We start from the raw sequence: 15,054 nt of genomic DNA, 5'->3' as shown, positions 1-15,054 counted from the left end.
AAAAATCGCTTTAAAGTGTTTTATTTTCAACCTGCCCATGAGCTGCTTCTCAGAGTGTGTTAATTCTCAGGCAGGATCAAGAGGGGGATTTGGGCTCTGTTCCAAAAATTAGCGAACTGCCTAACTATATACTGCCTACAAAGACAGCTGCTTTCTAAAAAGCCGTTCACCAAGGCTAAATTTGACAATGTCTTAAACCACAACTCTCATGGCCAAATACGTCAGTATGATGTCTGTTTACATAGACCAACAATAATGATTAAATAAAAAATGGTAGATGCTATTTACACCCCAGTGCAAATAGTGACAGATACTATTTGCACCACTAATTAAATAATTAATTAACAGTATAGGGGCATCACTGCAGCATGTTTATTAGGTTTATTTAGAGTCCCACAGACACCCTCCACCAACCCCTACCCCTAAACATAACCCTAACCTTCCTTTACAAAAATTAACCATGGTTTTACTACAGAAACCATAGTATCACCATGGTATTTTGTAGTAAAATCATAGTAACCACAAAATTAAACATGGTTACTATCTAAATACCATATTACTGTACTAACACAATTGTTATTTAATGGGAAAAAGAGTGTGACAAACACAGAATCGTACATGGGTTAAAAAGCACACTGAAGTGACACTCACAATGCAGTTTGTTGTAAATTTCTATGTTTCCAATAGGCTACTGGGGTGCAAAAAGCAGCGCTGTGTGGCAGGTGTTATTTACAACATGGGTGCAAATCGGCACTACGAAATTTTTTTTTACAGATGCAAGAATGCATCCTGTGCGAACGGCCCCTACAGCATTATTTTCACAATCTTTGTCACAATGCATTATTGGTTTGCCTTCGTAGGATATTAGGGTGCCTTGATCCTGCCAAAAAAATGAATAAATAAAAAATAAAATAAAATAAGAAAGGTAATTCTGACTTTTTACTTCACAATTTAGACTTTATAAAGTCGGAATTTTGCAATTGCATGATGAAGTTGGAATTGCTAGACATAAAGTCACAGTTGTGTGATAAAAATATGCACAATAAAAACTATATAGTGATATATAGTCAGAATTACTTCTTTTTTTATTTCCGGCTTTCACACGTGATACTGCCTTAAAGGAATATTCCAGGTTCAATTTAAGTTTAGACCAATCAACAGCATTTTTGGCATATGACTAATATTGATTTCCATAAAAATGTATTTCGATTTGTCCTTCCTTTAAAAAAAAAGAGCAAACATCTGCGTTACAGTGAGGCACTTACAATGGAAGTGAATGGGGCCAGTCTGAAAGCAATAAAATACTCACTGTTTCAAAAGTATAGACACAAGACGTAAACAATTTGCATGTTAACATGATTTTAATGTCATAAAATAACTTCCAAACCTTTTCTGTGTAAAGTTATATCCAATTTTACAGCTTCATTGCAATGATGACGAAATGCCGCAAACCCTAAAATGACCCTAAAAACGACGATTTACTGTAAACAACTTTACAGTTAAAATAATACACAAGAAGAATCCACTTAAGTGCTTTTATAAAAATTATAATCTTCACATTGCAGCACTTAAACATTCCAAAAAATTGGCCCATTCACTTCCATTGTAAGTGCCTCTCTTTAACCTCAAATCTTTCGATATCTGTTTTTTCTGGTAACCAATATTATGCCACAAATGCTATTGATTGAGCTGAACTTGTTTTCAACCCGAAAAATTATTTTAAATTTGTCTATAATGTTGCTGTCTACCTTTTGGAATAGTCTTTGTGTCGGTGAGAGCCCATAATGCCTTAAAATTCTGCCTATCTAGGCAGCTCACTAGATTTTGGAACATGGCCTTTTGATGTTAAATAAGGGAAGGGAGGCGCTCGGGTGAAAAAATGTCCCCTCTCTTAACAAAAGTGGCCAGAGCAGCCAATTGAGAAATGAGATGCGCATTTAAAAATCTGTGCCTCACCGTACAGGGGTACCTGCTCGCTTTGAGCCCTGCGGGTTAATAAATTGGGGTTGAATGCACATGGGCGAGAAGTGCCACCGCGCATGGCTGGCGACTCTCTGCATCTGTGCGCTCGAGCTACGCGTGCGTTTTGTCTTTTTTCCTGGCAGAAAGTCCATTGAGAAGGGGCGTGTGGGGGAGGACTCTTAAATGGTAAATTAGCATTCTGATGAGAGCGCGTGAGGCCCCTGAGAGAGTCAGGAAAAAGAGAGGGTGGCATTAATGACACCGCGTGCACTCCCGTGACATAATTTTCTACCATAATCGGGGCCTTCTCTCTCTCTCTCTCTCTCTCTTTCTCATCCCATCATCCCCACACGGTGCTAAAAAGACCCTTCTATAGACCCTCCGTCCCAAGGGAATGTGTGCCCTCGGTGCCTTGGGCCCCCGAAGAGCCTCAATACAAATAGCCAATTTGTAATACATATTGTGAGGAGGAGGCTGGTCTGGTTTTGTAAAGTGGTCCGGCAGCAGGATCTCATTTCCAACACTTCTCTCATGCTGTTCGGCAAGATTCACCTATCAATGGCGGCCGATACTTGCACCTGCTCGCGAATTTGGTTTTAATTCGTTTTTCTTGGGAGGATGAAGGGAAATGACAGGACTTTTAAGAGACCAATCAGTCATGCGTCTGTTTTTGGGCCTACATATGCACTCTCATTTTTGGGAAAGTCTGAAAAAAAAAAAAAAAGATAAGAAAAACATTGATTTTAACCATCAAAAACAGAAAATGAAAAAGTTACATTGCAAAGCTCCTATTATGAGCATAATTTCAAATGCATTTATGTGTTAGGAACATTTTGTGAGATTTACAATCACATCTATTAGATTGGAAGAACCACGTTTGGGTTGCATTATGGAGTGAAGCGGGCTACATCCCCTCTATTTTAAATATATCATAAGTCTGGCTTTTAGAGAGGCCCTCTTGATTTACAGGCTGATGGGGCATTCTGATTGTTTGTAAAAGAAGAATTTATTTAAAAAGCCAAACCAGGGACAAAACCTAAATGGGCATTTCCTCGGAGGGAGGCAAGAGTGCTTTCTCTAAGCAAAGTATCAGAGCGGATTTAAAGATAATAAGATAAGAGGGTGGTGGTGGCGCTGGTCTTTATTAGTGTTAGCGTGAAGAGCTGCATGCTGTTTAATGAGGAGTACTCAGGGTCTTTGCGTAGCTTTTGTGTCTCTAATGCTACTCTGCTTTGTCTGGAGGTGGATTAGGCCAGACATTTATAGAGTAAAATTACTGCTGAATAGACCAGTCAAATCCTGGGGTCCCTGGCCCCCACCTGTCAAGAACTCATTCATTCATATTAACTGACTTCTTGTGCTGTGCACTGCATTTGTACAAGCAAATAGTAGAGTAAGTCCCTAACTCACTATTATTTTATGCAAAACGTATACATGCGTATACTGTATGTGTTTATCTGTATGCCTTAACAGTAGCTCAAGATCTCTTTGAATATGCATTGGCGTTGATTAACACACTGGATTCTGTTTTTTTGTGTTTTTTTTATGGCTAATTCAAGCACTTGGGGGCTTTCACAGCAGAATCTTTGCTAATTAAGACACTATAGGCTTTACACTGAGCAACTCCACATTACATCTATGGCTCTTACTACACAAACACCTGCAAAGAGGGTACTTAAACCGTAACGTAGAGGTGCAATGAAAGGGATGTCATCTTTCAATGAGAGTTTAATATGAAACGAAAACACCTTCCTTTATGACAACACATTCTATAAAACCCATTATCAACAAATTACACAAACTCGCTCTTTTACGGAGCAGCTTGGAGCTGAATCAAGCTTTCAGGAGACTGCGAAATAATTTTACTAGAAATTATTAGATTTCATTAAACACCCATAATGAGACATAACAGATTTTTGTTGTAAACTAAACAAGAAGAGATGACGTGCATAAACCCAGTTAGTTTCTGATGGAGTCATCTACAGTGTTTTGTTACTACTGCTTATACTTAAGGTCATATAGATTTGGACAAAGCCCTAACCCTAAGTATCAATTAAACTTCATCACATAAGGCACTGTTTGCACAACTGATATGAGGAATACCTCAAATAGCGCAGCATTTTGAGGAGAGGTGTGCTAATTCTTTTCAAAGCAATCAGATTTTAGATTTTCACCTGGCAGACAATAAAAAGAGCAAAAAAGGAAGGAGGGAGCTGAGCCATAGAGACCAGAATATCATAGATAATTAGTGGTGGGCTTTTTATGTTTATATATCTATATATATATCTATTTTATAAGGAATATTTTGGGTTCAATACAAGTTAAGCTCAATCGACAGCACTGATGTCATAATTGCTATTACCAGAAATAATAATTTCGACTCATACCTCCTTTTCTTTAAAAAAAAAAAAAAAAAAAAAGAAGCAAAAATTGGATATAACTTTACAAAAAAGGCTAGTAAGTGATATCACACCAAAATCATGTTAACACACATTTTGTTTATGTCTTGTGACTATACTATTGAAATAGAGTATTTTAACATTTACAGATAGGCCCCATTCATTTTCATTGTAAGTGCCTCACTGTAACCTAAAGAAAAGGTGGGACAAGTCAAAATGAATATTTGTGGTAATCAACATTATGCAATATGAGCTGTCGATTTAGCTTAACCAACACTCTCTCACAGCGAAATCGTAAGGATTCGTATGACTTTTCTAAATTTGGCTTATTCGTATGATAGCGTAGGACTGCATTCCATCTAATACGCGACAGTTATTTCTGTCACACACAGCAGCTTCCTATCATGTTTCTACTGATCAGTTAGGTTTAGATAAGGGGTTTGGGTAAGGGCATAATATTAATAAGTATGTCCTTGACACCTCGCACGCGCGGAACTTGCGCTTACTTCAGCATTACACATTTGGGCATTTGTTCGTGATGAAATCGTCCGAATTCATCCGAACAAAATCGTCCGAAATCATACGAAACAGCCAACTCGTAAAATCTGTACGAATTTTCATGAGATCTGGTTGGCTTAACTTAAACCCGGAATATTTCTTTAAAAACCCTAAAGATGTACCAAATTAATTTACTACTAATTTATCAGTTGCTTTTATACATAGCAACTTGCAGAATGCTTTTGACAACATCAATCAATGCATCAATGATCAACCTGCAGTCAAGTGTTTTGCTCAAGAGTGAAATGGTTATTTGGAGCATTTCTTGCTGGATTTAAACCAACAACTTTGTAGTTACCATCTTAGATCTTTAACCATTAGGCCAAATCATACTGATATCTCACTGCTGCAAGATGCAGGAACATAAAGCTAAATCAAGCAGTATTGTAAAGATATCATCAGCAGGAGTTGCACTAGAGAAGTGAGTGTCAGTATGGAGGATAAGTAGGCTTAAATGAACAGTTATTAAATGACCTTTGACCTTCAACATAAGGTTTGTCTATCATAACCTGATGCATACCTGACACGCATCTGACAGAAACACATAATCTGGTTCAGAGACTAAGAATAACCTTGAAATCCCTTTACTTAGATCTTTTAATCAAGACTCAGGGAAAATATAACTAACATTAGCATGGAAAATTCCAACAACTACACAATCACAGACATGAACCAAGAAAGTGGGGTGAAGTCAAAGTTGGGAGCGGTACATCTGCAGGCCAGATTACATTTTACACTCTTTGGCAACAAACATACTCCATGCAGATACGCCAGCGCTTCAATGCCAGGCCAACGTATTAAGGCAATGGCCTTAATACCAAGGTAATAATGGTGCACCCTTCAAATATCTTTGCTATAAACTAGATATGTTATTATTATTTACATAACCAGCTACATATATGTCAACAGCTAAGGCCATGCCCAGACTTAACGGTTTACACTTTGTTTTCGGTTTCCTAACGTCAACCTTTTATAACATATGCGGCTATGGAGAGTGTCTCTGGTTTTGGTGAAGGAAAATGGCATTCTAGTGTGAACAAGATGTGTAAACGTAGCAAAATTAATGAGTTTTCAAACAAGAATGTATAAGTGTGGACATGGCCCAACTTTCCCAGCAAGATTCTCTTTCAAAGTTTTTTTCCGCCATGACAGTTGTTGACCTGAAAGAGAATACAGATAGTAGAATATGTCAGTTTACACTAGTTTGTTAGCTACAGTTTAAAGGACTGTTTGTTTTCGACTAATGAAAGATGGGGAGAGTGTTCGGGAAACCTGTTTGAATATAGTCCATATTTTTGTCATTATGTTTGGTGACGCTAGACCTTTGAACTTTCAATGGTAAATTAGCTAAATTAACATGCTAGGAAAGAGAATAAAGAGTTTATGAAGGTCAGGTTAACAGTGGAAACCTGACATCAGTGTGTGTGTGAACATCTTTCCAAAATCCATTTTTCCAGCAATTACACCAACACCCTTTAATGACAGCGGATGCCAGAATTGTAATTCGTTGTTTCATTCCACAGACAAATCATTTTAGAGAAACCAAGGAAAAGTGAAAATTGGGAGAGAGAAGACGAGAAAGAAATAGAGAAAAATCAGAAAAGATGAATCTATCTTTCACCTCTAATGAGCACCTGATTGAACACTTCAGAGGGAGAACATGCAGTCATTTAAGTTCTGCTCATCCAAGAAGACCAAAAAAAAAAAAAAAAAAAAAATGTAATTACAATAAAACAGACATAACATAGCTGTGAAGCAGCCACTTATGGCTAAACATATTAATTACTGCGCCCAAGGCTCCTCTGAGACACCGAGTGATTGTTTGAAGAGAAAAATTTTATTTGGTGAGCCTGAGACACTCACTCGCAATAAACCAATAATGATTCTCTATTCACTTCTCTCTGTACTGACAATATACTCATAACATGCAAATACAGAAACACACACATACACACGTAAGCATTATCAAAGGCAGAATGTATAAGTTACTGTTGGAATTTATATTGTCAAGCTATTTAAATGTGTCGTAACTGCGTAAATTGGATGTTAAAAGAGATGAGAAACTTAGATGCATGCAAGGCAATAAAGAACAAGTGTGGTATTTTTGGTTAAAAATGTAGTTGTAATAAAGCCGCAGGTGTGTAAATGTTTTTCAGTGAGATCAGAGAACAGGTTATACCTTCAACGTCATTATAAACCACTTTTTCAAAGCATTATCTACTCCGTTGCAGAGTATGTTTTTTAGAGTGGAAAAGAACATAAGGATTGTGAAGCCATGTTAAGTGTAAATAATATACTGTAACAGTTAAAATGTTTCAAGGGCTATTTCTACCAGCACTGAAAAGAAAAATTCTTTAGTCTAAGCATAAACTTGAAAATATTAAATAAATTCTACTTTAAAACATGTAAAAATTAATGCGCTAGCTTATAAGTAAATACTTTTTTATGATTGTTTGTTATTTTTACAGTGTGTCATCATGTATTAATCCTGAAAATCTTGTCATATTTATTTGCCAATTTGAGTCAGTTTCACTAGTAAATACAATAAGTAAAACTGACATAACTTTTCAAATCTGGTGTTCCCAGAATGCACTGGGCTTGAATAATTAATGAGCTTGCATGGTTTCACTGTTTGCAAGTTTATTTACACCATTTTGTTGTTACGTTTGGTGTCTTCTTGTTTTGGCACTCTTAAGTTCATTATCAACTCAAAATTAACCATTCATGACCAAAATAATTAACTGTTGAGTGTCACCATCCCGATGTTTTGTGCACCAAGTGTTGAGGTCTGTGTGTGCAGCTGTATGTGTTGTCTCATAGACTACAAAGCATGCAATACGTTTTTCTGTGGAAGGCTTCCAAGTGTCATGTAGTACATGATTAAATATATGTTTGAAAGGAATTCAAAATGTGAAGTATTCTAATTAGATGTTTATTTAAGTTCGAATAAGTTCATTTAAGTACTATGTATATCGTATTTGCAAATAAAAGTAACTGAATTTACAAAAATAGGTAAGTTTGATTTACTCAAACACTTTAATCAATATTATGTAATAAAGTTAAGTAGGTTTTACTTCGTTTTATACCATTAAGATTTACTTAGAAAAACTGTGTGCAAAAACTTGAGAATTAAGTTCAAGTACTATGCATACCATATTTGCAAGTAAAAGTTACTGAATCTACTGAAATGTTTAAGTTAAATTTACTTACACACTTTAATCAATATTATGTCATAAAGTTAGGTAGGTTTTACTTCGGTTTATACCATTAAGATTTACTTAGAAAAACTGTGTGCAAAAATGTGCAAAACAAAAATAAAGTAAATCTTACCAGTTTTTTCAGCATGGTTCCTAATGTTTGGTTTCAGTTTATAGAGAACAACTGGGAAAACAACTGAAAATCAAACAATTGTGAAAATACACAAATGAATAATGAAATAAAACTAAATAATAATACCTTTTTGAACTGTTGTCTTCTGGCTGGCACTACAGAGCACTGAGCACCAGAACTGTCAGACACAAGAACAGTTGAGAATAATTATGCGCAATACACAGTTTTGTCTATTTATATTTATCCAACATATCCTACCTCTTCTGCCATTACATTCCCTTGCACTATCTGTATATAACAGATTTGCATTTGTACATACGTGTGTGTGTGGGTGTGTGTGTGTGTATATATATATATATATATTAGTCTTATTGTGTATTTCTATATATACTTATATTTTCTATTCGCTTTTTATTTTTATTCTATTTTTTATTTTTAATTATCTCTGTGGAAGTTTCTGTCACCAAGGCAAATTCCTTGTATGTGAAAGCATACTTGGCAATAAAGCTAATTCAGATTCTGATTTTGAATTGCAGGTAACAGATGTGGTATAACCTACAATTATCAGTGTTACACATTTTATTACAATTAATTTTAATATTCTTAACAGGGACTGACTGTAAGTAATTCATGCCCCACTGAATTATCGGATGTGAAAACGTATTACTTATTTGAATTACTCAGTAATTACCGAGTAATGTAAATATACAATAACATGAATACTGCAATGTGTGAATTTGTATGAAGCTTTTACATAAATTGAAAGTTAAAATTTTTAAAAAAGAAAAAAAAAAAAAAAAAAACATTTAAAGGAAATATTTAAAGATGCTTAAAACACCTGCATAGATGTTATTAATTTAATTTATCATGTAACATCTTGTTTTTAATCAAAGGCATTTATTTGAGGCAAAACGAGTGAATTGTATTTGTTGTTTTTTATTTAGATATAAATATAGACACAACAAGAGGGGAATTGGCTCCCCCAGCTAAGCCTGGTTTCTCCCAATGTTTTTTTTTTTTTTCTCCATTAAGCAGTTTTGGGTTCCTTGCTACAGTCACCTTTGGCTTGCTCCCTGGGGACCTAGAGACAAATAAATTTTAAAGCATGATTTTAGATCACATTTTTCATTTAAACTGCTCAATCTTTAAAGACGTTACAGATATTACAGCATAATTTTCTGTAACAGGTAAGCTGCTTTGAAACAACTTGTGTTGTGAAAAGTGCTGTACCAATAAAAATGACTTGACATGATTCTGGAAATACATAATTAATGATATTTTTTTTTTTCCTGTCATAATATTAGACCATTTTCAATTAAGAGCCTCTGATTACTCTGAAAGAAGATGGATATGCTTTTTGCATTAAATGTGTCAAAACATCCTCACTTTTTGTATGTACTATATGTGGGCATACAGAGTTGTGTGTGTTTGAACTTGCCTCTGCTAATGTGTGTGTGTTTAAGACCAGAGTCAAACTCAATTGAGAAACCATTACATCCCATAAAAGTCCCTTATTTATCTTGTGAAATAACAGAAATTTCTCCAGTCAGTTTTTTTTAGACACCAATTATATTGCATATGATCCCGTAATCTTAACAGTAAACAGAATGTATTTTCAACACTAGTTTAATCCAAGCAGGTAATATTTTATCCGGTCAAACGGCCCTGAACATCAGCAATAAATGATGAACAATAGGTCAGATCTTCTCTCCCCTCCCTCCTCTTCAACTGCCATTTAGTGTCTTTGTTAGCACACAACAGATGCATTTGTAAATGCTCGTGGCAATTTTAACCACACAATTAATCAAGAGAGCTGATTTTTTGTGTTGTTATTGTTTCTTGTTTTCTTTTGTTACAATATCAGCTGTCACAGAGCACTTAAGTTTATTTCTCTAGTTGAAATCCCCCCAGGCCTCACTTAACAGAGGCAGGGCCTTTACACAGAGCATTTTCACCCCTTTTTACTCAACTGCAGGCACTCTAATGCAGTTTAATACCACTATAAATTATGTGTGCCACTTTTTGAGTTGTAAAGTGTACCGTACAGAACTGCACATTGTTTTTATCTTTATATTATTGTACGTTTGTAGTTGGCTACTGTATTGTACTGTCGTATTGTGGATTTGTATTTTCTCCTCATTTTTGTGGAACATTTTTATGTATGTGTATATATAATATATAACGTTATACTTGATGCATTCATAATGGCTTAAAATGCATGCTATATGTTCTCGTAAACAATTGCAACCACACTAATAACACTTATGTATTCATAGTTATTCTTTTAAAGGAATAATGAACATTTTAGGTACATTTTGGGTGAATCATCATTGACTCACCCTCATGTTGTTCCAAAACCATACAACCTTCTATCTTTTGTGGAAGACAAAAGAGATATTTTTTTAAGAATGTTCACACTGCTCTCTTCCATACGACAGAAGCATACAGTGACCAATGGCTGTCAAGCTCCAAACATGACAACAAAAAAAAAAAAAGCATCATTAAAGTAGTCCATATTACTTGTTTGCTATATTCAAAGTTTAGAACACATGATCAACATAAAATTATAAATAAAATCCTAATGCATTTTACTCTTTAAAGCTTTTACCATAAATATGTAAGTTTTAGTGTATTAGCTATATTTACAATTATTTTACAAAAAGAAAAAAGTTTATAATGTGCATTATTAGCAAGGGCATGTGTGTGTGTTATTCAAATTAATGTTTTCATATAATAGTATACAAATATTCTTAAAATGAAGGTAAGCCGATTACAATGCTTGCCACAGCATTGATTATAGAGCATTATGAATAAATTTATAATGCATAAAAAAATATTTGATAAATGATACAAGTATATATACTGGTGTAACAGTTCATGGATGGGCAAGGAGGCGGCGGGAACCAGCTGAGAAGTAAACAAAATTTTAATAAGAAACTTAACTTAAAACAAAAGTAAACAAACAAAGACACATATGCAACGCGGCTGCGTGCGTCTCTCTCTCTCTCATGAACTGGCGTCTCCGGCTGCCCTTTATCCACGCCCTCCTTCTCATCACAACCAGGTTCAATTAAAGCATAATCATTTCTCTTTTTTTATTATCTAAAAGCACTTGTTCAAACTCCAGCACTGGAGACTCCCATACAGTGCTTTGTATTGTCTTTATTATTTGGCATTATAACCTCACTGAAATGAGTAATGTTTTCGGTATACAGGTAAGAATGAAGGATAGAAAAAAAAGTAAGAAATGGAGATAAGAATAAGAATGAAGAGATGGAGTGGAAAGAAGAAAAATGCCTGTTTTATCAGAGCATGTCTGCATATGAGCCTCTGTGTGTGTGAATGTGTGTGTTTGTGACACTGTCAGCAGATAGGAGATATGCTTGATAAGACTCTGTCTAATAGGAGCTGCTCCCCATGGTCAGGTCAGACAGCTGTTTCCAAAAGCTAGGACACACTTTCTCTCTCTGTCTCTCTATCTCCTTCTCTGGCCCTGACAGACACCATGAAAAGCTCAGATTAAGAAGCCCATCATGTTGCCCGGAGCTGCCCACTGAGAGACCACAAAATCAAGCTGTCACAAAAGCAGAGAGAGATAGAAGAGGAGAGTACAACAGACATCAAGCAGATTAAATCTTTTTTACTGCAACTATTTAAGCAGTGTAAAACAGAATCAGCAAAAGACTTTAATCTCTCCACAGCACATTACAAATACGGGAATTTTACACACAGCAGCGGATTTAACATCTGACAGTGATCGTCTTGAAATGTATTGTTGATGCAGTGCTTTGCTGTAACAACAGTGCATAAAAAGACTAAACCTAAAGCATTAAAGAGACTAAATTTCTAACAGAGGGTTTTAAGTGCAGACTGTGAAGCACAGCAAGTTATCACGCAAAAAAAGTTGCATCTCTCAATTAATTTGACAACTGCGTGTTACTTAATGTTAGTAGTCGAGTCCACTAATCAACTTGTCAGCTGTTAGACAAATAGTCGATTAGTCGACCACCCTGGCACATCCCTACTTTATATTTGTTTTCCCCAAAATAAGAACTGACTCATTCATAGGTGTTCTTGCCCATCACATATAAAAAAAAAAAAAACAACAACCCACCATCACAAAGCCCACGCAGAATATTCACACTGGCAGTTACCACGGCAACACACGTACCACCATGCCACCCAAGCAACCTGCAACATCTCCAGGTTTAATTGAAAGCACAGTATTTACATTGCCCTAATTGGAGTCAAATCACAATGCAACAGAGTTTAAAAATAATTACTGAGGCACCAACCAAATGCCTTTAAATCCTCCCATTTTGTATTCCTTTCTAACCTCAATAAATCGACTTTAATTGAGGAAAAACAGCACGCCATGCATTCAGTCATAATGCCGTGATCAACTCATGTTGTGAAGTAAATTACGATGCAATCTTGGAGACCTGCGACTCGATAACTACAGTTAGTTTGTGATCTTTATTAATCCTATCTCAAATATGTTTCCTTGTATTTTAACAGCTTTTAATTGTCATTAAGAGTGGAGTAGCACGTTACTGATAGGTTGTAAAAATCCAGTGATTTAAATACTGCATAAGCAAGAAGAAGCACAACCAATATAAATGTTGTTTAAAACAAAAATGATGAACATTATTGACAATATCTCAAAGCCTTGTGAGGTGTTCACCTGGACAGCATAATTATGATATAATTGTTATCCAGCATAATTAGCAGTGCTTATAAGGCAAGATTTAAACAAACCCCTAATCACAAGTATAAATCTTTGGCACAGCTTTGATTTTTGTGCTACAGACATGAATGATGCCTCAAATACAGGAGAGTATTACTGTGTTATTACTTTTTAAACTAATCAGACTTATTTTCACCTGGCGGATGATAAAATGGGCAAAAACTTCCCACAGAATACATTAAAGGAAGGACCTGAGCCATAGAGACCAGAATATAACTAGACAAATAAAGTTTGATGCTGGTTTGACAAAGCATTGTCTGAAAGCTGAAAATAGCTTTGAAAGCTTGAATTTTGTATGTTTTATAGGTCCAGAAATATGGTGTTTTTGGCCACTTTGAAGGTCAGATAAAGGAAAACCGAAAGTCTGATCAGTTAGAAAAGACATAGCACACTAAGTTAGAACAGTCTGAAGGTCTTTACCAAGTTTGGTGGATGTAACTTGAAAGCTGTAGGAGGTGGAACAGTCAGAAATACTGGTCTTTGTTTAGGTATTTTGAAAAATCCCTAAACAAAGTCTGTACAATAACAGTATGCTGGCATTGTCAAGCCAACATAATTAGATACTTTGGAGATGAGCTCGTGGGCCAAAAATGACCATCTAGCAACCACCCAGAACACACTAGCAATGCACCAAGAACCACTCCGAACATTTTAGCAACACACTAGCAACCACTTGGTACATCTAAGCATTGTGGTGGCGAGTTATGCACAGGCACATTTTCTTCAGAATATGTAAAAATCTAGTTATCGCAACAATGCATATTCTACATGAACATTAAATATACACTAGAATCCCATAAATAAAACAGCTAAGCATGCAATACGTGTATGACGAGAAGGAAGGACTTGAAGTGCATCTTAACGGCACAGTGACATCTTAACAGCTTACAATGATGGAAGGAGATGCTCTAGATGGCCCTGCAATCTCTAAGAAGCACATAAAAATGTCTCCCTCGCATCTTTGTGAACATCATATAATGTTTGTGTGGATATGTTACTGCAGACATGAACAACAAGTGCCATAATGCTCAATACAAATGTGGCTTTTGCTTGAGAGAGAACAGTCATAAATTACTCGCCGTGTTGGGTGTAATCAGATTATAAAGTAATAAGTGACTGTAATCTAATAAACTTTTATTTAATAAAAGTGTAACAAAAGTAGTGTCATTTTTAAATAAGTTTAATTACTATTAAGTACAGTACATGACTTGGGTCACACATTTCTAAAATAGTATTATTTCTGTAGAGTTTTAAACATGAATTATATTCACACGAATATTTCTTGGTGCTTTTGTGACAACTAAGTGTTCATACAAGTCACTGTAAGGGAGAAAAATCATGCAGTGCTGAGTGTATGACTTGCATGCAACAATGAGTAAGGAGGAAATCTAGACATTGTTGGTACAAAAGCTTAAAGCTTTTTAAAAATCCATCTGGGTTGGACATTTGTCTCAGAAATGTCACCATGGCCTTCAGCATTTTGTCAGAACTGTCTGCAATCTTGGACTGATGCCCACTTCAAAATATGTCCTCCAAAGCAAGCAAAAAAAAAAAAAAAAAATCATATGAAAGGAATTGGACTAAAGACACTACTTGGGTAAAGTGACACTTAAATTGAACTCATATTTCTTCCAGAATTAGTACCAATTTATACTCATAAAGTAATATTCCAGGTTCAATACAAGTTAAGCTCAGTCGACAACATTTGTGGCATAAAGTTGATTACCACAAAAATACAGTTTGACTTGTCTGTCCTTTTCTTAAAAAAAAAAAAAAAAAAAAACCAATCTGGGTTACAGTGAAACACTTACAATGGAAGTTAATTAGGGCCAATTTTTGGAGAGTTTAAAGGCAGAAATATGATATTTATAATTTTATAAAAGCACTTAATTAGTCTGTTTTAAAAGAATGTATTATTCATGTATTATGTGAGCTGTAAAGTTGTTAAAATCGTCATTTTTACAGTCGTTTTAGGGTTTCTTGACATTACATCATGGCAATGAAGTTGTAAAATTGGCTATAACTTTACACAGAAAAGGTTAGTAGTGATTTTATCAC

The 15,054-nt window shown here is 35.3% G+C and overlaps 1 long non-coding RNA gene across 1 annotated transcript in view; it reads right to left on the bottom strand.

The window, feature by feature from the left end:
- LOC127429290 (uncharacterized) overlaps nt 1-15,054 on the bottom strand; it is a 44,150-nt gene that overhangs the window by 28,512 nt on the left and 584 nt on the right. The gene's annotated exons all lie outside the window — the stretch shown is intronic.

Source organism: Myxocyprinus asiaticus, chromosome 38 (assembly GCF_019703515.2).
Source record: "Myxocyprinus asiaticus isolate MX2 ecotype Aquarium Trade chromosome 38, UBuf_Myxa_2, whole genome shotgun sequence".
Classification (NCBI taxonomy): Eukaryota; Metazoa; Chordata; class Actinopteri; order Cypriniformes; family Catostomidae; genus Myxocyprinus; species Myxocyprinus asiaticus.
This window is presented reverse-complemented; position numbering and strand designations above follow the sequence as displayed.